Here is a 17,115-nt window from a genome sequence, read left to right on the forward strand (position 1 = left end):
TAAATGAGGTGAGTAACGAGTAGTTTTCACTACTGCGATTGCATTCTTCTCACAATCTGTTTTTTTAAAGAAAAACGATTTGCAAGTAGAAATTTCCTGAGCACTCCAAAGAAGTTGAAGGAAGGTTCCAAGCTAGCCAGGAGTCAAACCTGGAATCTCCTGATTCGTAGTCAGACGCGTTATCCATTGCGCCACTAGCCCTGTATGACAACTTGGCAGAATCCAAGAGTAACTGCATTTCATACGAGAGGGCGTTGTTTCCAACTGTTAAAAGTCCAGCTGAAGGGACTGGCAACTCGCAGATGCTGCCGTGACCCGGATTCGAACCGGGGTTGCTGCGACCACAACGCAGAGTACTGACCACTATACGATCACGGCTGCTTGATGATCTTAGTGTAAATTTTTTACCTATACCACATGGGTAGATCTGAACGTCAAGATTACCTCTTTTGTAAATAAATGAGGTGAGTAACGAGTAGTTTTCCACTACTGCGATTCCGTTCTTCCCACAATCTGTTTTTTCAAAGAAAACAATTTTTCGAGAAGTTGAAGGAAGGTCCGAGCTAGCCAGGAGTCGAACCTGGAATCTCCTGATTCATAGTCAGACGCGTTATCCATTGCGCCACTAGCCCTTTATGACAACGTGGCAGAATCCAAGAGTAACTGCATTTCATACGAGAGGGCGTTGTTACCAACTGTTAAAAGTCCAGCTGAAGGGACTGGCAACTCGCAGATGCTGCCGTGACCCAGATTCGAACCGGGGTTGCTGCGACCACAACGCAGAGTACTGACCACTATACGATCACGGCTGCTTGATGATCTTAGTGTAAATTTTTTACCTATACCACATGGGTAGATCTGAACGTCAAGATTACCTCTTTTGTAAATAAATGAGGTGAGTAACGAGTAGTTTTCCACTACTGCGATTCCGTTCTTCCCACAATCTGTTTTTTCAAAGAAAACAATTTTTCGAGAAGTTGAAGGAAGCTCCAAGCTAGCCAGGAGTCGAACCTGGAATCTCCTGATTCGTAGTCAGACGCGTTATCCATTGCGCCACTAGCCCTGTATGACAACTTGGCAGAATCCAAGAGTAACTGCATTTCATACGAGAGGGCGTTGTTACCAACTGTTAAAAGTCCAGCTGAAGGGACTGGCAACTCGCAGATGCTGCCGTGACCCGGATTCGAACCGGGGTTGCTGCGACCACAACGAAGAGTACTAACCACTATACGATCACGGCTGCTTGATGAGTTTAGTGTCAATTTTTTACCTATACCACATGGGTAGATCTGAACGTCACACTTACCTCTTTTTTAAATAAATGAGGTGAGTAACGAGTAGTTTTCACTACTGCGATTGCATTCTTCTCACAATCTGTTTTTTTAAAGAAAAACGATTTGCAAGTAGAGATTTCCTGAGCACTCCAAAGAAGTTGAAGGAAGGTTCCAAGCTAGCCAGGAGTCAAACCTGGAATCTCCTGATTCGTAGTCAGACGCGTTATCCATTGCGCCACTAGCCCTGTATGACAACTTGGCAGAATCCAAGAGTAACTGCATTTCATACGAGAGGGCGTTGTTTCCAACTGTTAAAAGTCCAGCTGAAGGGACTGGCAACTCGCAGATGCTGCCGTGACCCGGATTCGAACCGGGGTTGCTGCGACCACAACGCAGAGTACTGACCACTATACGATCACGGCTGCTTGATGATCTTAGTGTAAATTTTTTACCTATACCACATGGGTAGATCTGAACGTCAAGATTACCTCTTTTGTAAATAAATGAGGTGAGTAACGAGTAGTTTTCCACTACTGCGATTCCGTTCTTCCCACAATCTGTTTTTTCAAAGAAAACAATTTTTCGAGAAGTTGAAGGAAGGTCCGAGCTAGCCAGGAGTCGAACCTGGAATCTCCTGATTCATAGTCAGACGCGTTATCCATTGCGCCACTAGCCCTTTATGACAACGTGGCAGAATCCAAGAGTAACTGCATTTCATACGAGAGGGCGTTGTTACCAACTGTTAAAAGTCCAGCTGAAGGGACTGGCAACTCGCAGATGCTGCCGTGACCCAGATTCGAACCGGGGTTGCTGCGACCACAACGCAGAGTACTGACCACTATACGATCACGGCTGCTTGATGATCTTAGTGTAAATTTTTTACCTATACCACATGGGTAGATCTGAACGTCAAGATTACCTCTTTTGTAAATAAATGAGGTGAGTAACGAGTAGTTTTCCACTACTGCGATTCCGTTCTTCCCACAATCTGTTTTTTCAAAGAAAACAATTTTTCGAGAAGTTGAAGGAAGCTCCAAGCTAGCCAGGAGTCGAACCTGGAATCTCCTGATTCGTAGTCAGACGCGTTATCCATTGCGCCACTAGCCCTGTATGACAACTTGGCAGAATCCAAGAGTAACTGCATTTCATACGAGAGGGCGTTGTTACCAACTGTTAAAAGTCCAGCTGAAGGGACTGGCAACTCGCAGATGCTGCCGTGACCCGGATTCGAACCGGGGTTGCTGCGACCACAACGAAGAGTACTAACCACTATACGATCACGGCTGCTTGATGAGTTTAGTGTCAATTTTTTACCTATACCACATGGGTAGATCTGAACGTCACACTTACCTCTTTTTTAAATAAATGAGGTGAGTAACGAGTAGTTTTCACTACTGCGATTGCATTCTTCTCACAATCTGTTTTTTTAAAGAAAAACGATTTGCAAGTAGAGATTTCCTGAGCACTCCAAAGAAGTTGAAGGAAGGTTCCAAGCTAGCCAGGAGTCAAACCTGGAATCTCCTGATTCGTAGTCAGACGCGTTATCCATTGCGCCACTAGCCCTGTATGACAACTTGGCAGAATCCAAGAGTAACTGCATTTCATACGAGAGGGCGTTGTTTCCAACTGTTAAAAGTCCAGCTGAAGGGACTGGCAACTCGCAGATGCTGCCGTGACCCGGATTCGAACCGGGGTTGCTGCGACCACAACGCAGAGTACTGACCACTATACGATCACGGCTGCTTGATGATCTTAGTGTAAATTTTTTACCTATACCACATGGGTAGATCTGAACGTCAAGATTACCTCTTTTGTAAATAAATGAGGTGAGTAACGAGTAGTTTTCCACTACTGCGATTCCGTTCTTCCCACAATCTGTTTTTTCAAAGAAAACAATTTTTCGAGAAGTTGAAGGAAGGTCCGAGCTAGCCAGGAGTCGAACCTGGAATCTCCTGATTCGTAGTCAGACGCGTTATCCATTGCGCCACTAGCCCTTTATGACAACGTGGCAGAATCCAAGAGTAACTGCATTTCATACGAGAGGGCGTTGTTACCAACTGTTAAAAGTCCAGCTGAAGGGACTGGCAACTCGCAGATGCTGCCGTGACCCAGATTCGAACCGGGGTTGCTGCGACCACAACGCAGAGTACTGACCACTATACGATCACGGCTGCTTGATGATCTTAGTGTAAATTTTTTACCTATACCACATGGGTAGATCTGAACGTCAAGATTACCTCTTTTGTAAATAAATGAGGTGAGTAACGAGTAGTTTTCCACTACTGCGATTCCGTTCTTCCCACAATCTGTTTTTTCAAAGAAAACAATTTTTCGAGAAGTTGAAGGAAGCTCCAAGCTAGCCAGGAGTCGAACCTGGAATCTCCTGATTCGTAGTCAGACGCGTTATCCATTGCGCCACTAGCCCTGTATGACAACTTGGCAGAATCCAAGAGTAACTGCATTTCATACGAGAGGGCGTTGTTACCAACTGTTAAAAGTCCAGCTGAAGGGACTGGCAACTCGCAGATGCTGCTGTGACCCGGATTCGAACCGGGGTTGCTGCGACCACAACGGAGAGTACTAACCACTATACGATCACGGCTGCTTGATGAGTTTAGTGTCAATTTTTTACCTATACCACATGGGTAGATCTGAACGTCACACTTACCTCTTTTGTAAATAAATGAGGTGAGTAACGAGTAGTTTTCACTACTGCGATTGCATTCTTCTCACAATCTGTTTTTTCAAAGAAAAACGATTTGCAAGTAGAAATTTCCTGAGCACTCCAAAGAAGTTGAAGGAAGGTTCCGAGCTAGCCAGGAGTCGAAGCTGGAATCTCCTGATTCGTAGTCAGACGCGTTATCCATTGCGCCACTAGCCCTGTATGACAACTTGGCAGAATCCAAGAGTAACTGCATTTCATACGAGAGGGCGTTGTTACCAACTGTTAAAAGTCCAGCTAAAGGGAATGGCAACTCGCAGATGCTGCCATGACCCGGATTCGAACCGGGGTTGCTGCGACCACAACGCAGAGTACTAACCACTATACGATCACGGCTGCTTGATGAGTTTAGTGTCAATTTTTTACCTATACCACATGGGTAGATCTGAACGTCAAACTTACCTCTTTTGTAAATAAATGAGGTGAGTAACGAGTAGTTTTCCACTACTGCGATTCCGTTCTTCCCACAATCTGTTTTTTCAAAGAAAACAATTTTTCGAGAAGTTGAAGGAAGGTCCGAGCTAGCCAGGAGTCGAACCTAGAATCTCCTGATTCGTAGTCAGACGCGTTATCCATTGCGCCACTAGCCCTTTATGACGACTTGGCAGAATCCAAGAGCAACTGCATTTCATACGAGAGGGCGTTGTTACCAACTGTTAAAAGTCTAGCTGAAGGGACTGGCAACTCGCAGATGCTGCCGTGACCCGGATTCGAACCGGGGTTGCTGCGACCACAACGCAGAGTACTGACCACTATACGATCACGGCTGCTTGATGATCTTAGTGTCAATTTTTTACCTATACCACATGGGTAGATCTGAACGTCAAGATTACCTCTTTTGTAAATAAATGAGGTGAGTAACGAGTAGTTTTCCACTACTGCGATTCCGTTCTTCCCACAATCTGTTTTTTCAAAGAAAACAATTTTTCGAGAAGTTGAAGGAAGCTCCAAGCTAGCCAGGAGTCGAACCTGGAATCTCCTGATTCGTAGTCAGACGCGTTATCCATTGCGCCACTAGCCCTGTATGACAACTTGGCAGAATCCAAGAGTAACTGCATTTCATACGAGAGGGCGTTGTTACCAACTGTTAAAAGTCCAGCTGAAGGGACTGGCAACTCGCAGATGCTGCCGTGACCCAGATTCGAACCGGGGTTGCTGCGACCACAACGCAGAGTACTAACCACTATACGATCACGGCTGCTTGATGAGTTTAGTGTCAATTTTTTACCTATACCACATGGGTATATCTGAACGTCACACTTACCTCTTTTTTAAATAAATGAGGTGAGTAACGAGTAGTTTTCACTACTGCGATTGCATTCTTCTCACAATCTGTTTTTTTTAAAGAAAAACGATTTGCAAGTAGAAATTTCCTGAGCACTCCAAAGAAGTTGAAGGAAGGTTCCAAGCTAGCCAGGAGTCAAACCTGGAATCTCCTGATTCGTAGTCAGACGCGTTATCCATTGCGCCACTAGCCCTGTATGACAACTTGGCAGAATCCAAGAGTAACTGCATTTCATACGAGAGGGCGTTGTTACCAACTGTTAAAAGTCCAGCTGAAGGGACTGGCAACTCGCAGATGCTGCCGTGACCCAGATTCGAACCGGGGTTGCTGCGACCACAACGCAGAGTACTAACCACTATACGATCACGGCTGCTTGATGATCTTAGTGTAAATTTTTTACCTATACCACATGGGTAGATCTGAACGTCAAGATTACCTCTTTTGTAAATAAATGAGGTGAGTAACGAGTAGTTTTCCACTACTGCGATTCCGTTCTTCCCACAATCTGTTTTTTCAAAGAAAACAATTTTTTGAGAAGTTGAAGGAAGGTCCGAGCTAGCCAGGAGTCGAACCTGGAATCTCCTGATTCGTAGTCAGACGCGTTATCCATTGCGCCACTAGCCCTGTATGAAAACTTGGCAGAATCCAAGAGTAACTGCATTTCATACGAGAGGGCGTTGTTACCAACTGTTAAAAGTCCAGCTGAAGGGACTGGCAACTCGCAGATGCTGCCGTGACCCGGATTCGAACCGGGGTTGCTGCGACCACAACGCAGAGTACTGACCACTATACGATCACGGCTGCTTGATGATCTTAGTGTCAATTTTTTACCTATACCACATGGGTAGATCTGAACGTCACACTTACCTCTTTTGTAAATAAATGAGGTGAGTAACGAGTAGTTTTCACTACTGCGATTGCATTCTTCTCACAATCTGTTTTTTCAAAGAAAAACGATTTGCAAGTAGAAATTTCCTGAGCACTCCAAAGAAGTTGAAGGAAGGTTCCGAGCTAGCCAGGAGTCGAACGTGGAATCTCCTGATTCGTAGTCAGACGCGTTATCCATTGCGCCACTAGCCCTGTATGACAACTTGGCAGAATCCAAGAGTAACTGCATTTCATACGAGAGGGCGTTGTTACCAACTGTTAAAAGTCCAGCTGAAGGGACTGGCAACTCGCAGATGCTGCCGTGACCCGGATTCGAACCGGGGTTGCTGCGACCACAACGCAGAGTACTAACCACTATACGATCACGGCTGCTTGATGAGTTTAGTGTCAATTTTTTACCTATACCACATGGGTAGATCTGAACGTCACACTTACCTCTTTTTTAAATAAATGAGGTGAGTAACGAGTAGTTTTCACTACTGCGATTGCATTCTTCTCACAATCTGTTTTTTTAAAGAAAAACGATTTGCAAGTAGAAATTTCCTGAGCACTCCAAAGAAGTTGAAGGAAGGTTCCAAGCTAGCCAGGAGTCAAACCCGGAATCTCCTGATTCGTAGTCAGACGCGTTATCCATTGCGCCACTAGCCCTGTATGACAACTTGGCAGAATCCAAGAGTAACTGCATTTCATACGAGAGGGCGTTGTTACCAACTGTTAAAAGTCCAGCTGAAGGGACTGGCAACTCGCAGATGCTGCCGTGACCCAGATTCGAACCGGGGTTGCTGCGACCACAACGCAGAGTACTAACCACTATACGATCACGGCTGCTTGATGATCTTAGTGTAAATTTTTTACCTATACCACATGGGTAGATCTGAACGTCAAGATTACCTCTTTTGTAAATAAATGAGGTGAGTAACGAGTAGTTTTCCACTACTGCGATTCCGTTCTTCCCACAATCTGTTTTTTCAAAGAAAACAATTTTTCGAGAAGTTGAAGGAAGGTCCGAGCTAGCCAGGAGTCGAACCTGGAATCTCCTGATTCGTAGTCAGACGCGTTATCCATTGCGCCACTAGCCCTTTATGACAACGTGGCAGAATCCAAGAGTAACTGCATTTCATACGAGAGGGCGTTGTTACCAACTGTTAAAAGTCCTCCTGAAGGGACTGGCAACTCGCAGATGCTGCCGTGACCCAGATTCGAACCGGGGTTGCTGCGACCACAACGCAGAGTACTGACCACTATACGATCACGGCTGCTTGATGAGTTTAGTGTCAATTTTTTACCTATACCACATGGGTAGATCTGAACGTCAAGATTACCTCTTTTGTAAATAAATGAGGTGAGTAACGAGTAGTTTTCCACTACTGCGATTCCGTTCTTCCCACAATCTGTTTTTTCAAAGAAAAACGATTTGCAAGTAGAAATTTCCTGAGCACTCCAAAGAAGTTGAAGGAAGGTTCCGAGCTAGCCAGGAGTCGAACCTGGAATCTCCTGATTCGTAGTCAGACGCGTTATCCATTGCGCCACTAGCCCTGTATGACAACTTGGCAGAATCCAAGAGTAACTGCATTTCATACGAGAGGGCGTTGTTACCAACTGTTAAAAGTCCAGCTGAAGGGACTGGCAACTCGCAGATGCTGCCGTGACCCAGATTCGAACCAGGGTTGCTGCGACCACAACGCAGAGTACTAACCACTATACGATCACGGCTGCTTGATGAGTTTAGTGTCAATTTTTTACCTATACCACATGGGTAGATCTGAACGTCACACTTACCTCTTTTTTAAATAAATGAGGTGAGTAACGAGTAGTTTTCACTACTGCGATTGCATTCTTCTCACAATCTGTTTTTTTAAAGAAAAACGATTTGCAAGTAGAAATTTCCTGAGCACTCCAAAGAAGTTGAAGGAAGGTTCCAAGCTAGCCAGGAGTCAAACCTGGAATCTCCTGATTCGTAGTCAGACGCGTTATCCATTGCGCCACTAGCCCTGTATGACAACTTGGCAGAATCCAAGAGTAACTGCATTTCATACGAGAGGGCGTTGTTACCAACTGTTAAAAGTCCAGCTGAAGGGACTGGCAACTCGCAGATGCTGCCGTGACCCGGATTCGAACCAGGGTTGCTGCGACCACAACGCAGAGTACTGACCACTATACGATCACGGCTGCTTGATGATCTTCGTGTAAATTTTTTACCTATACCACATGGGTAGATCTGAACGTCAAGATTACCTCTTTTGTAAATAAATGAGGTGAGTAACGAGTAGTTTTCCACTACTGCGATTCCGTTCTTCCCACAATCTGTTTTTTCAAAGAAAACAATTTTTCGAGAAGTTGAAGGAAGGTCCGAGCTAGCCAGGAGTCGAACCTGGAATCTCCTGATTCGTAGTCAGACGCGTTATCCATTGCGCCACTAGCCCTTTATGACAACGTGGCAGAATCCAAGAGCAACTGCATTTCATACGAGAGGGCGTTGTTACCAACTGTTAAAAGTCTAGCTGAAGGGACTGGCAACTCTCAGATGCTGCCGTGACCCGGATTTCGAACCGGGGTTGCTGCGACCACAACGCAGAGTACTGACCACTATACGATCACGGCTGCTTGATGATCTTAGTGTAAATTTTTTACCTATACCACATGGGTAGATCTGAACGTCAAGATTACCTCTTTTGTAAATAAATGAGGTGAGTAACGAGTAGTTTTCCACTACTGCGATTCCGTTCTGCCCACAATCTGTTTTTTCAAAGAAAACAATTTTTCGAGAAGTTGAAGGAAGGTCCGAGCTAGCCAGGAGTCGAAGCTGGAATCTCCTGATTCGTAGTCAGACGCGTTATCCATTGCGCCACTAGCCCTGTATGACAACTTGGCAGAATCCAAGAGTAACTGCATTTCATACGAGAGGGCGTTGTTACCAACTGTTAAAAGTCCAGCTGAAGGGACTGGCAACTCGCAGATGCTGCCGTGACCCGGATTCGAACCGGGGTTGCTGCGACCACAACGCAGAGTACTAACCACTGTACGATCACGGCTGCTTGATGAGTTTAGTGTCAATTTTTTACCTATACCACATGGGTAGATCTGAACGTCACACTTACCTCTTTTTTAAATAAATGAGGTGAGTAACGAGTAGTTTTCACTACTGCGATTGCATTCTTCTCACAATCTGTTTTTTTAAAGAAAAACGATTTGCAAGTAGAAATTTCCTGAGCACTCCAAAGAAGTTGAAGGAAGGTTCCAAGCTAGCCAGGAGTCAAACCTGGAATCTCCTGATTCGTAGTCAGACGCGTTATCCATTGCGCCACTAGCCCTGTATGACAACTTGGCAGAATCCAAGAGTAACTGCATTTCATACGAGAGGGCGTTGTTACCAACTGTTAAAAGTCCAGCTGAAGGGACTGGCAACTCGCAGATGCTGCCGTGACCCGGATTCGAACCGGGGTTGCTGCGACCACAACGCAGAGTACTGACCACTATACGATCACGGCTGCTTGATGATCTTAGTGTAAATTTTTTACCTATACCACATGGGTAGATCTGAACGTCAAGATTACCTATTTTGTAAATAAATGAGGTGAGTAACGAGTAGTTTTCCACTACTGCGATTCCGTTCTTCCCACAATCTGTTTTTTCAAAGAAAACAATTTTTCGAGAAGTTGAAGGAAGCTCCGAGCTAGCCAGGAGTCGAACCTGGAATCTCCTGATTCGTAGTCAGACGCGTTATCCATTGCGCCACTAGCCCTGTATGACAACTTGGCAGAATCCAAGAGTAACTGCATTTCATACGAGAGGGCGTTGTTACCAACTGTTAAAAGTCTAGCTGAAGGGACTGGCAACTCGCAGATGCTGCCGTGACCCGGATTCGAACCGGGGTTGCTGCGACCACAACGCAGAGTACTGACCACTATACGATCACGGCTGCTTGATGATCTTAGTGTAAATTTTTTACCTATACCACATGGGTAGATCTGAACGTCAAGATTACCTCTTTTGTAAATAAATGAGGTGAGTAACGAGTAGTTTTCCACTACTGCGATTCCGTTCTTCCCACAATCTGTTTTTTCAAAGAAAACAATTTTTCGAGAAGTTGAAGGAAGGTCCGAGCTAGCCAGGAGTCGAACCTGGAATCTCCTGATTCATAGTCAGACGCGTTATCCATTGCGCCACTAGCCCTTTATGACAACGTGGCAGAATCCAAGAGTAACTGCATTTCATACGAGAGGGCGTTGTTACCAACTGTTAAAAGTCCAGCTGAAGGGACTGGCAACTCGCAGATGCTGCCGTGACCCAGATTCGAACCGGGGTTGCTGCGACCACAACGCAGAGTACTGACCACTATACGATCACGGCTGCTTGATGATCTTAGTGTAAATTTTTTACCTATACCACATGGGTAGATCTGAACGTCAAGATTACCTCTTTTGTAAATAAATGAGGTGAGTAACGAGTAGTTTTCCACTACTGCGATTCCGTTCTTCCCACAATCTGTTTTTTCAAAGAAAACAATTTTTCGAGAAGTTGAAGGAAGCTCCAAGCTAGCCAGGAGTCGAACCTGGAATCTCCTGATTCGTAGTCAGACGCGTTATCCATTGCGCCACTAGCCCTGTATGACAACTTGGCAGAATCCAAGAGTAACTGCATTTCATACGAGAGGGCGTTGTTACCAACTGTTAAAAGTCCAGCTGAAGGGACTGGCAACTCGCAGATGCTGCCGTGACCCGGATTCGAACCGGGGTTGCTGCGACCACAACGAAGAGTACTAACCACTATACGATCACGGCTGCTTGATGAGTTTAGTGTCAATTTTTTACCTATACCACATGGGTAGATCTGAACGTCACACTTACCTCTTTTTTAAATAAATGAGGTGAGTAACGAGTAGTTTTCACTACTGCGATTGCATTCTTCTCACAATCTGTTTTTTTAAAGAAAAACGATTTGCAAGTAGAGATTTCCTGAGCACTCCAAAGAAGTTGAAGGAAGGTTCCAAGCTAGCCAGGAGTCAAACCTGGAATCTCCTGATTCGTAGTCAGACGCGTTATCCATTGCGCCACTAGCCCTGTATGACAACTTGGCAGAATCCAAGAGTAACTGCATTTCATACGAGAGGGCGTTGTTTCCAACTGTTAAAAGTCCAGCTGAAGGGACTGGCAACTCGCAGATGCTGCCGTGACCCGGATTCGAACCGGGGTTGCTGCGACCACAACGCAGAGTACTGACCACTATACGATCACGGCTGCTTGATGATCTTAGTGTAAATTTTTTACCTATACCACATGGGTAGATCTGAACGTCAAGATTACCTCTTTTGTAAATAAATGAGGTGAGTAACGAGTAGTTTTCCACTACTGCGATTCCGTTCTTCCCACAATCTGTTTTTTCAAAGAAAACAATTTTTCGAGAAGTTGAAGGAAGGTCCGAGCTAGCCAGGAGTCGAACCTGGAATCTCCTGATTCGTAGTCAGACGCGTTATCCATTGCGCCACTAGCCCTTTATGACAACGTGGCAGAATCCAAGAGTAACTGCATTTCATACGAGAGGGCGTTGTTACCAACTGTTAAAAGTCCAGCTGAAGGGACTGGCAACTCGCAGATGCTGCCGTGACCCAGATTCGAACCGGGGTTGCTGCGACCACAACGCAGAGTACTGACCACTATACGATCACGGCTGCTTGATGATCTTAGTGTAAATTTTTTACCTATACCACATGGGTAGATCTGAACGTCAAGATTACCTCTTTTGTAAATAAATGAGGTGAGTAACGAGTAGTTTTCCACTACTGCGATTCCGTTCTTCCCACAATCTGTTTTTTCAAAGAAAACAATTTTTCGAGAAGTTGAAGGAAGCTCCAAGCTAGCCAGGAGTCGAACCTGGAATCTCCTGATTCGTAGTCAGACGCGTTATCCATTGCGCCACTAGCCCTGTATGACAACTTGGCAGAATCCAAGAGTAACTGCATTTCATACGAGAGGGCGTTGTTACCAACTGTTAAAAGTCCAGCTGAAGGGACTGGCAACTCGCAGATGCTGCCATGACCCGGATTCGAACCGGGGTTGCTGCGACCACAACGCAGAGTACTAACCACTATACGATCACGGCTGCTTGATGAGTTTAGTGTCAATTTTTTACCTATACCACATGGGTAGATCTGAACGTCAAACTTACCTCTTTTGTAAATAAATGAGGTGAGTAACGAGTAGTTTTCCACTACTGCGATTCCGTTCTTCCCACAATCTGTTTTTTCAAAGAAAACAATTTTTCGAGAAGTTGAAGGAAGGTCCGAGCTAGCCAGGAGTCGAACCTAGAATCTCCTGATTCGTAGTCAGACGCGTTATCCATTGCGCCACTAGCCCTTTATGACGACTTGGCAGAATCCAAGAGCAACTGCATTTCATACGAGAGGGCGTTGTTACCAACTGTTAAAAGTCTAGCTGAAGGGACTGGCAACTCGCAGATGCTGCCGTGACCCGGATTTCGAACCGGGGTTGCTGCGACCACAACGCAGAGTACTGACCACTATACGATCACGGCTGCTTGATGATCTTAGTGTAAATTTTTTACCTATACCACATGGGTAGATCTGAACGTCAAGATTACCTCTTTTGTAAATAAATGAGGTGAGTAACGAGTAGTTTTCCACTACTGCGATTCCGTTCTTCCCACAATCTGTTTTTTCAAAGAAAACAATTTTTCGAGAAGTTGAAGGAAGGTCCGAGCTAGCCAGGAGTCGAACCTGGAATCTCCTGATTCGTAGTCAGACGCGTTATCCATTGCGCCACTAGCCCTGTATGACAACTTGGCAGAATCCAAGAGTAACTGCATTTCATACGAGAGGGCGTTGTTACCAACTGTTAAAAGTCCAGCTGAAGGGACTGGCAACTCGCAGATGCTGCCGTGACCCGGATTCGAACCGGGGTTGCTGCGACCACAACGCAGAGTACTAACCACTGTACGATCACGGCTGCTTGATGAGTTTAGTGTCAATTTTTTACCTATACCACATGGGTAGATCTGAACGTCACACTTACCTCTTTTTTAAATAAATGAGGTGAGTAACGAGTAGTTTTCACTACTGCGATTGCATTCTTCTCACAATCTGTTTTTTTAAAGAAAAACGATTTGCAAGTAGAAATTTCCTGAGCACTCCAAAGAAATTGAAGGAAGGTTCCAAGCTAGCCAGGAGTCAAACCTGGAATCTCCTGATTCGTAGTCAGACGCGTTATCCATTGCGCCACTAGCCCTGTATGACAACTTGGCAGAATCCAAGAGTAACTTCATTTCATACGAGAGGGCGTTGTTACCAACTGTTAAAAGTCCAGCTGAAGGGACTGGCAACTCGCAGATGCTGCCGTGACCCGGATTCGAACCGGGGTTGCTGCGACCACAACGCAGAGTACTGACCACTATACGATCACGGCTGCTTGATGATCTTAGTGTAAATTTTTTACCTATACCACATGGGTAGATCTGAACGTCAAGATTACCTCTTTTGTAAATAAATGAGGTGAGTAACGAGTAGTTTTCCACTACTGCGATTCCGTTCTTCCCACAATCTGTTTTTTCAAAGAAAACAATTTTTCGAGAAGTTGAAGGAAGCTCCGAGCTAGCCAGGAGTCGAACCTGGAATCTCCTGATTCGTAGTCAGACGCGTTATCCATTGCGCCACTACCCCTTTATGACAACTTGGCAGAATCCAAGAGTAACTGCATTTCATACGAGAGGGCGTTGTTACCAACTGTTAAAAGTCCAGCTGAAGGGACTGGCAACTCGCAGATGCTGCCGTGACCCGGATTCGAACCGGGGTTGCTGCGACCACAACGCAGAGTACTGACCACTATACGATCACGGCTGCTTGATGATCTTAGTGTCAATTTTTTACCTATACCACATGGGTAGATCTGAACGTCAAGATTACCTATTTTGTAAATAAATGAGGTGAGTAACGAGTAGTTTTCCACTACTGCGATTCCGTTCTTCCCACAATCTGTTTTTTCAAAGAAAACAATTTTTCGAGAAGTTGAAGGAAGCTCCGAGCTAGCCAGGAGTCGAACCTGGAATCTCCTGATTCGTAGTCAGACGCGTTATCCATTGCGCCACTAGCCCTGTATGACAACTTGGCAGAATCCAAGAGTAACTGCATTTCATACGAGAGGGCGTTGTTACCAACTGTTAAAAGTCTAGCTGAAGGGACTGGCAACTCGCAGATGCTGCCGTGACCCGGATTCGAACCGGGGTTGCTGCGACCACAACGCAGAGTACTAACCACTATACGATCACGGCTGCTTGATGAGTTTAGTGTCAATTTTTTACCTATACCACATGGGTAGATCTGAACGTCAAGATTACCTCTTTTGTAAATAAATGAGGTGAGTAACGAGTAGTTTTCCACTACTGCGATTCCGTTCTTCCCACAATCTGTTTTTTCAAAGAAAACAATTTTTCGAGAAGTTGAAGGAAGCTCCAAGCTAGCCAGGAGTCGAACCTGGAATCTCCTGATTCGTAGTCAGACGCGTTATCCATTGCGCCACTAGCCCTGTATGACAACTTGGCAGAATCCAAGAGTAACTGCATTTCATACGAGAGGGCGTTGTTACCAACTGTTAAAAGTCCAGCTGAAGGGACTGGCAACTCGCAGATGCTGCCGTGACCCGGATTCGAACCGGGGTTGCTGCGACCACAACGCAGAGTACTAACCACTATACGATCACGGCTGCTTGATGAGTTTAGTGTCAATTTTTTACCTATACCACATGGGTAGATCTGAACGTCACACTTACCTCTTTTGTAAATAAATGAGGTGAGTAACGAGTAGTTTTCACTACTGCGATTGCATTCTTCTCACAATCTGTTTTTTCAAAGAAAAACGATTTGCAAGTAGAAATTTCCTGAGCAAGTAGAAATTTCCTGAGCACTCCAAAGAAGTTGAAGGAAGGTTCCGAGCTAGCCAGGAGTCGAACTTGGAATCTCCTGATTCGTAGTCAGACGCGTTATCCATTGCGCCACTAGCCCTGTATGACAACTTGGCAGAATCCAAGAGTAACTGCATTTCATACGAGAGGGCGTTGTTACCAACTGTTAAAAGTCCAGCTGAAGGGACTGGCAACTCGCAGATGCTGCCGTGACCCGGATTCGAACCGGGGTTGCTGCGACCACAACGCAGAGTACTGACCACTATACGATCACGGCTGCTTGATGATCTTAGTGTCAATTTTTTACCTATACCACATGGGTAGATCTGAACGTCACACTTACCTCTTTTGTAAATAAATGAGGTGAGTAACGAGTAGTTTTCCACTACTGCGATTCCGTTATTCCCACAATCTGTTTTTTCAAAGAAAACAATTTTTCGAGAAGTTGAAGGAAGCTCCGAGCTAGCCAGGAGTCAAACCTGGAATCTCCTGATTCGTAGTCAGACGCGTTATCCATTGCGCCACTAGCCCTGTATGACAACTTGGCAGAATCCAAGAGTAACTGCATTTCATACGAGAGGGCGTTGTTACCAACTGTTAAAAGTCCAGCTAAAGGGAATGGCAACTCGCAGATGCTGCCATGACCCGGATTCGAACCGGGGTTGCTGCGACCACAACGCAGAGTACTGACCACTATACGATCACGGCTGCTTGATGATCTTAGTGTAAATTTTTTACCTATACCACATGGGTAGATCTGAACGTCAAGATTACCTCTTTTGTAAATAAATGAGGTGAGTAACGAGTAGTTTTCCACTACTGCGATTCCGTTCTTCCCACAATCTGTTTTTTCAAAGAAAACAATTTTTCGAGAAGTTGAAGGAAGGTCCGAGCTAGCCAGGAGTCGAACCTGGAATCTCCTGATTCGTAGTCAGACGCGTTATCCATTGCGCCACTAGCCCTGTATGACAACTTGGCAGAATCCAAGAGTAACTGCATTTCATACGAGAGGGCGTTGTTACCAACTGTTAAAAGTCCAGCTGAAGGGACTGGCAACTCGCAGATGCTGCCGTTACCCGGATTCGAACCGGGGTTGCTGCGACCACAACGCAGAGTACTAACCACTATACGATCACGGCTGCTTGATGAGTTTAGTGTCAATTTTTTACCTATACCACATGGGTAGATCTGAACGTCACACTTACCTCTTTTGTAAATAAATGAGGTGAGTAACGAGTAGTTTTCACTACTGCGATTGCATTCTTCTCACAATCTGTTTTTTCAAAGAAAAACGATTTGCAAGTAGAAATTTCCTGAGCACTCCAAAGAAGTTGAAGGAAGGTTCCGAGCTAGCCAGGAGTCGAACCTGGAATCTCCTGATTCGTAGTCAGACGCGTTATCCATTGCGCCACTAGCCCTGTATGACAACTTGGCAGAATCCAAGAGTAACTGCATTTCATACGAGAGGGCGTTGTTACCAACTGTTAAAAGTCCAGCTGAAGGGACTGGCAACTCGCAGATGCTGCCGTGACCCGGATTCGAACCGGGGTTGCTGCGACTACAACGCAGAGTACTGACCACTATACGATCACGGCTGCTTGATGATCTTAGTGTCAATTTTTTACCTATACCACATGGGTAGATCTGAACGTCAAGATTACCTCTTTTGTAAATAAATGAGGTGAGTAACGAGTAGTTTTCCACTACTGCGATTCCGTTCTTCCCACAATCTGTTTTTTCAAAGAAAACCATTTTTCGAGAAGTTGAAGGAAGCTCCGAGCTAGCCAGGAGTCGAACCTGGAATCTCCTGATTCGTAGTCAGACGCGTTATCCATTGCGCCACTAGCCCTGTATGACAACTTGGCAGAATCCAAGAGTAACTGCATTTCATACGAGAGGGCGTTGTTACCAACTGTTAAAAGTCCAGCTGAAGGGACTGGCAACTCGCAGATGCTGCCGTGACCCGGATTCGAACCGGGGTTGCTGCGACCACAACGCAGAGTACTAACCACTATACGATCACGGCTGCTTGATGAA

The 17,115-nt window shown here is 45.3% G+C and overlaps 1 protein-coding gene and 59 non-coding genes across 64 annotated transcripts in view; 1 reads left to right on the top strand and 59 right to left on the bottom strand.

The window, feature by feature from the left end:
• cfap54 (cilia and flagella associated 54) overlaps window positions 1-17,115 on the top strand; it is a 174,569-nt gene that overhangs the window by 43,470 nt on the left and 113,984 nt on the right. The window lies entirely within an intron of this gene.
• Window positions 129-201, bottom strand: trnar-acg (transfer RNA arginine (anticodon ACG)). The gene has a single exon. It is a non-coding gene; the product is annotated as a tRNA-Arg (tRNA).
• trnah-gug (transfer RNA histidin (anticodon GUG)) lies at window positions 307-378 on the bottom strand. Its single transcript has one exon. It is a non-coding gene; the product is annotated as a tRNA-His (tRNA).
• On the bottom strand, window positions 560-632 carry trnah-aug (transfer RNA histidin (anticodon AUG)). The gene has a single exon. It is a non-coding gene; the product is annotated as a tRNA-His (tRNA).
• On the bottom strand, window positions 991-1,063 carry trnar-acg (transfer RNA arginine (anticodon ACG)). Its single transcript has one exon. It is a non-coding gene; the product is annotated as a tRNA-Arg (tRNA).
• Window positions 1,447-1,519, bottom strand: trnar-acg (transfer RNA arginine (anticodon ACG)). Its single transcript has one exon. It is a non-coding gene; the product is annotated as a tRNA-Arg (tRNA).
• On the bottom strand, window positions 1,625-1,696 carry trnah-gug (transfer RNA histidin (anticodon GUG)). The gene has a single exon. It is a non-coding gene; the product is annotated as a tRNA-His (tRNA).
• trnah-aug (transfer RNA histidin (anticodon AUG)) lies at window positions 1,878-1,950 on the bottom strand. Its single transcript has one exon. It is a non-coding gene; the product is annotated as a tRNA-His (tRNA).
• trnar-acg (transfer RNA arginine (anticodon ACG)) lies at window positions 2,309-2,381 on the bottom strand. Its single transcript has one exon. It is a non-coding gene; the product is annotated as a tRNA-Arg (tRNA).
• Window positions 2,765-2,837, bottom strand: trnar-acg (transfer RNA arginine (anticodon ACG)). The gene has a single exon. It is a non-coding gene; the product is annotated as a tRNA-Arg (tRNA).
• trnah-gug (transfer RNA histidin (anticodon GUG)) lies at window positions 2,943-3,014 on the bottom strand. The gene has a single exon. It is a non-coding gene; the product is annotated as a tRNA-His (tRNA).
• Window positions 3,196-3,268, bottom strand: trnar-acg (transfer RNA arginine (anticodon ACG)). Its single transcript has one exon. It is a non-coding gene; the product is annotated as a tRNA-Arg (tRNA).
• trnar-acg (transfer RNA arginine (anticodon ACG)) lies at window positions 3,627-3,699 on the bottom strand. The gene has a single exon. It is a non-coding gene; the product is annotated as a tRNA-Arg (tRNA).
• On the bottom strand, window positions 4,083-4,155 carry trnar-acg (transfer RNA arginine (anticodon ACG)). Its single transcript has one exon. It is a non-coding gene; the product is annotated as a tRNA-Arg (tRNA).
• On the bottom strand, window positions 4,261-4,332 carry trnah-gug (transfer RNA histidin (anticodon GUG)). Its single transcript has one exon. It is a non-coding gene; the product is annotated as a tRNA-His (tRNA).
• Window positions 4,514-4,586, bottom strand: trnar-acg (transfer RNA arginine (anticodon ACG)). The gene has a single exon. It is a non-coding gene; the product is annotated as a tRNA-Arg (tRNA).
• trnah-gug (transfer RNA histidin (anticodon GUG)) lies at window positions 4,692-4,763 on the bottom strand. The gene has a single exon. It is a non-coding gene; the product is annotated as a tRNA-His (tRNA).
• Window positions 4,945-5,017, bottom strand: trnar-acg (transfer RNA arginine (anticodon ACG)). Its single transcript has one exon. It is a non-coding gene; the product is annotated as a tRNA-Arg (tRNA).
• trnar-acg (transfer RNA arginine (anticodon ACG)) lies at window positions 5,402-5,474 on the bottom strand. The gene has a single exon. It is a non-coding gene; the product is annotated as a tRNA-Arg (tRNA).
• trnar-acg (transfer RNA arginine (anticodon ACG)) lies at window positions 5,833-5,905 on the bottom strand. Its single transcript has one exon. It is a non-coding gene; the product is annotated as a tRNA-Arg (tRNA).
• trnah-gug (transfer RNA histidin (anticodon GUG)) lies at window positions 6,011-6,082 on the bottom strand. Its single transcript has one exon. It is a non-coding gene; the product is annotated as a tRNA-His (tRNA).
• trnar-acg (transfer RNA arginine (anticodon ACG)) lies at window positions 6,289-6,361 on the bottom strand. The gene has a single exon. It is a non-coding gene; the product is annotated as a tRNA-Arg (tRNA).
• trnah-gug (transfer RNA histidin (anticodon GUG)) lies at window positions 6,467-6,538 on the bottom strand. The gene has a single exon. It is a non-coding gene; the product is annotated as a tRNA-His (tRNA).
• trnar-acg (transfer RNA arginine (anticodon ACG)) lies at window positions 7,176-7,248 on the bottom strand. Its single transcript has one exon. It is a non-coding gene; the product is annotated as a tRNA-Arg (tRNA).
• trnar-acg (transfer RNA arginine (anticodon ACG)) lies at window positions 7,633-7,705 on the bottom strand. Its single transcript has one exon. It is a non-coding gene; the product is annotated as a tRNA-Arg (tRNA).
• Window positions 8,089-8,161, bottom strand: trnar-acg (transfer RNA arginine (anticodon ACG)). Its single transcript has one exon. It is a non-coding gene; the product is annotated as a tRNA-Arg (tRNA).
• On the bottom strand, window positions 8,267-8,338 carry trnah-gug (transfer RNA histidin (anticodon GUG)). Its single transcript has one exon. It is a non-coding gene; the product is annotated as a tRNA-His (tRNA).
• trnar-acg (transfer RNA arginine (anticodon ACG)) lies at window positions 8,520-8,592 on the bottom strand. Its single transcript has one exon. It is a non-coding gene; the product is annotated as a tRNA-Arg (tRNA).
• On the bottom strand, window positions 8,952-9,024 carry trnar-acg (transfer RNA arginine (anticodon ACG)). The gene has a single exon. It is a non-coding gene; the product is annotated as a tRNA-Arg (tRNA).
• trnah-gug (transfer RNA histidin (anticodon GUG)) lies at window positions 9,130-9,201 on the bottom strand. Its single transcript has one exon. It is a non-coding gene; the product is annotated as a tRNA-His (tRNA).
• On the bottom strand, window positions 9,408-9,480 carry trnar-acg (transfer RNA arginine (anticodon ACG)). The gene has a single exon. It is a non-coding gene; the product is annotated as a tRNA-Arg (tRNA).
• On the bottom strand, window positions 9,586-9,657 carry trnah-gug (transfer RNA histidin (anticodon GUG)). The gene has a single exon. It is a non-coding gene; the product is annotated as a tRNA-His (tRNA).
• On the bottom strand, window positions 9,839-9,911 carry trnar-acg (transfer RNA arginine (anticodon ACG)). Its single transcript has one exon. It is a non-coding gene; the product is annotated as a tRNA-Arg (tRNA).
• trnah-gug (transfer RNA histidin (anticodon GUG)) lies at window positions 10,017-10,088 on the bottom strand. The gene has a single exon. It is a non-coding gene; the product is annotated as a tRNA-His (tRNA).
• trnah-aug (transfer RNA histidin (anticodon AUG)) lies at window positions 10,270-10,342 on the bottom strand. The gene has a single exon. It is a non-coding gene; the product is annotated as a tRNA-His (tRNA).
• Window positions 10,701-10,773, bottom strand: trnar-acg (transfer RNA arginine (anticodon ACG)). The gene has a single exon. It is a non-coding gene; the product is annotated as a tRNA-Arg (tRNA).
• On the bottom strand, window positions 11,157-11,229 carry trnar-acg (transfer RNA arginine (anticodon ACG)). The gene has a single exon. It is a non-coding gene; the product is annotated as a tRNA-Arg (tRNA).
• On the bottom strand, window positions 11,335-11,406 carry trnah-gug (transfer RNA histidin (anticodon GUG)). The gene has a single exon. It is a non-coding gene; the product is annotated as a tRNA-His (tRNA).
• trnar-acg (transfer RNA arginine (anticodon ACG)) lies at window positions 11,588-11,660 on the bottom strand. Its single transcript has one exon. It is a non-coding gene; the product is annotated as a tRNA-Arg (tRNA).
• On the bottom strand, window positions 12,019-12,091 carry trnar-acg (transfer RNA arginine (anticodon ACG)). The gene has a single exon. It is a non-coding gene; the product is annotated as a tRNA-Arg (tRNA).
• Window positions 12,197-12,268, bottom strand: trnah-gug (transfer RNA histidin (anticodon GUG)). Its single transcript has one exon. It is a non-coding gene; the product is annotated as a tRNA-His (tRNA).
• Window positions 12,450-12,522, bottom strand: trnar-acg (transfer RNA arginine (anticodon ACG)). Its single transcript has one exon. It is a non-coding gene; the product is annotated as a tRNA-Arg (tRNA).
• trnar-acg (transfer RNA arginine (anticodon ACG)) lies at window positions 12,882-12,954 on the bottom strand. The gene has a single exon. It is a non-coding gene; the product is annotated as a tRNA-Arg (tRNA).
• On the bottom strand, window positions 13,060-13,131 carry trnah-gug (transfer RNA histidin (anticodon GUG)). The gene has a single exon. It is a non-coding gene; the product is annotated as a tRNA-His (tRNA).
• trnar-acg (transfer RNA arginine (anticodon ACG)) lies at window positions 13,338-13,410 on the bottom strand. The gene has a single exon. It is a non-coding gene; the product is annotated as a tRNA-Arg (tRNA).
• trnah-gug (transfer RNA histidin (anticodon GUG)) lies at window positions 13,516-13,587 on the bottom strand. The gene has a single exon. It is a non-coding gene; the product is annotated as a tRNA-His (tRNA).
• trnar-acg (transfer RNA arginine (anticodon ACG)) lies at window positions 13,769-13,841 on the bottom strand. The gene has a single exon. It is a non-coding gene; the product is annotated as a tRNA-Arg (tRNA).
• On the bottom strand, window positions 13,947-14,018 carry trnah-gug (transfer RNA histidin (anticodon GUG)). Its single transcript has one exon. It is a non-coding gene; the product is annotated as a tRNA-His (tRNA).
• trnar-acg (transfer RNA arginine (anticodon ACG)) lies at window positions 14,200-14,272 on the bottom strand. Its single transcript has one exon. It is a non-coding gene; the product is annotated as a tRNA-Arg (tRNA).
• On the bottom strand, window positions 14,378-14,449 carry trnah-gug (transfer RNA histidin (anticodon GUG)). Its single transcript has one exon. It is a non-coding gene; the product is annotated as a tRNA-His (tRNA).
• Window positions 14,631-14,703, bottom strand: trnar-acg (transfer RNA arginine (anticodon ACG)). Its single transcript has one exon. It is a non-coding gene; the product is annotated as a tRNA-Arg (tRNA).
• trnah-gug (transfer RNA histidin (anticodon GUG)) lies at window positions 14,809-14,880 on the bottom strand. The gene has a single exon. It is a non-coding gene; the product is annotated as a tRNA-His (tRNA).
• On the bottom strand, window positions 15,106-15,178 carry trnar-acg (transfer RNA arginine (anticodon ACG)). The gene has a single exon. It is a non-coding gene; the product is annotated as a tRNA-Arg (tRNA).
• trnah-gug (transfer RNA histidin (anticodon GUG)) lies at window positions 15,284-15,355 on the bottom strand. The gene has a single exon. It is a non-coding gene; the product is annotated as a tRNA-His (tRNA).
• Window positions 15,537-15,609, bottom strand: trnar-acg (transfer RNA arginine (anticodon ACG)). The gene has a single exon. It is a non-coding gene; the product is annotated as a tRNA-Arg (tRNA).
• On the bottom strand, window positions 15,715-15,786 carry trnah-gug (transfer RNA histidin (anticodon GUG)). Its single transcript has one exon. It is a non-coding gene; the product is annotated as a tRNA-His (tRNA).
• Window positions 15,968-16,040, bottom strand: trnar-acg (transfer RNA arginine (anticodon ACG)). The gene has a single exon. It is a non-coding gene; the product is annotated as a tRNA-Arg (tRNA).
• trnar-acg (transfer RNA arginine (anticodon ACG)) lies at window positions 16,424-16,496 on the bottom strand. The gene has a single exon. It is a non-coding gene; the product is annotated as a tRNA-Arg (tRNA).
• trnar-acg (transfer RNA arginine (anticodon ACG)) lies at window positions 16,855-16,927 on the bottom strand. The gene has a single exon. It is a non-coding gene; the product is annotated as a tRNA-Arg (tRNA).
• trnah-gug (transfer RNA histidin (anticodon GUG)) lies at window positions 17,033-17,104 on the bottom strand. Its single transcript has one exon. It is a non-coding gene; the product is annotated as a tRNA-His (tRNA).

This window comes from Gasterosteus aculeatus, chromosome 7 (genome assembly GCF_964276395.1).
Source record: "Gasterosteus aculeatus chromosome 7, fGasAcu3.hap1.1, whole genome shotgun sequence".
Lineage (NCBI taxonomy): Eukaryota > Metazoa > Chordata > Actinopteri > Perciformes > Gasterosteidae > Gasterosteus > Gasterosteus aculeatus.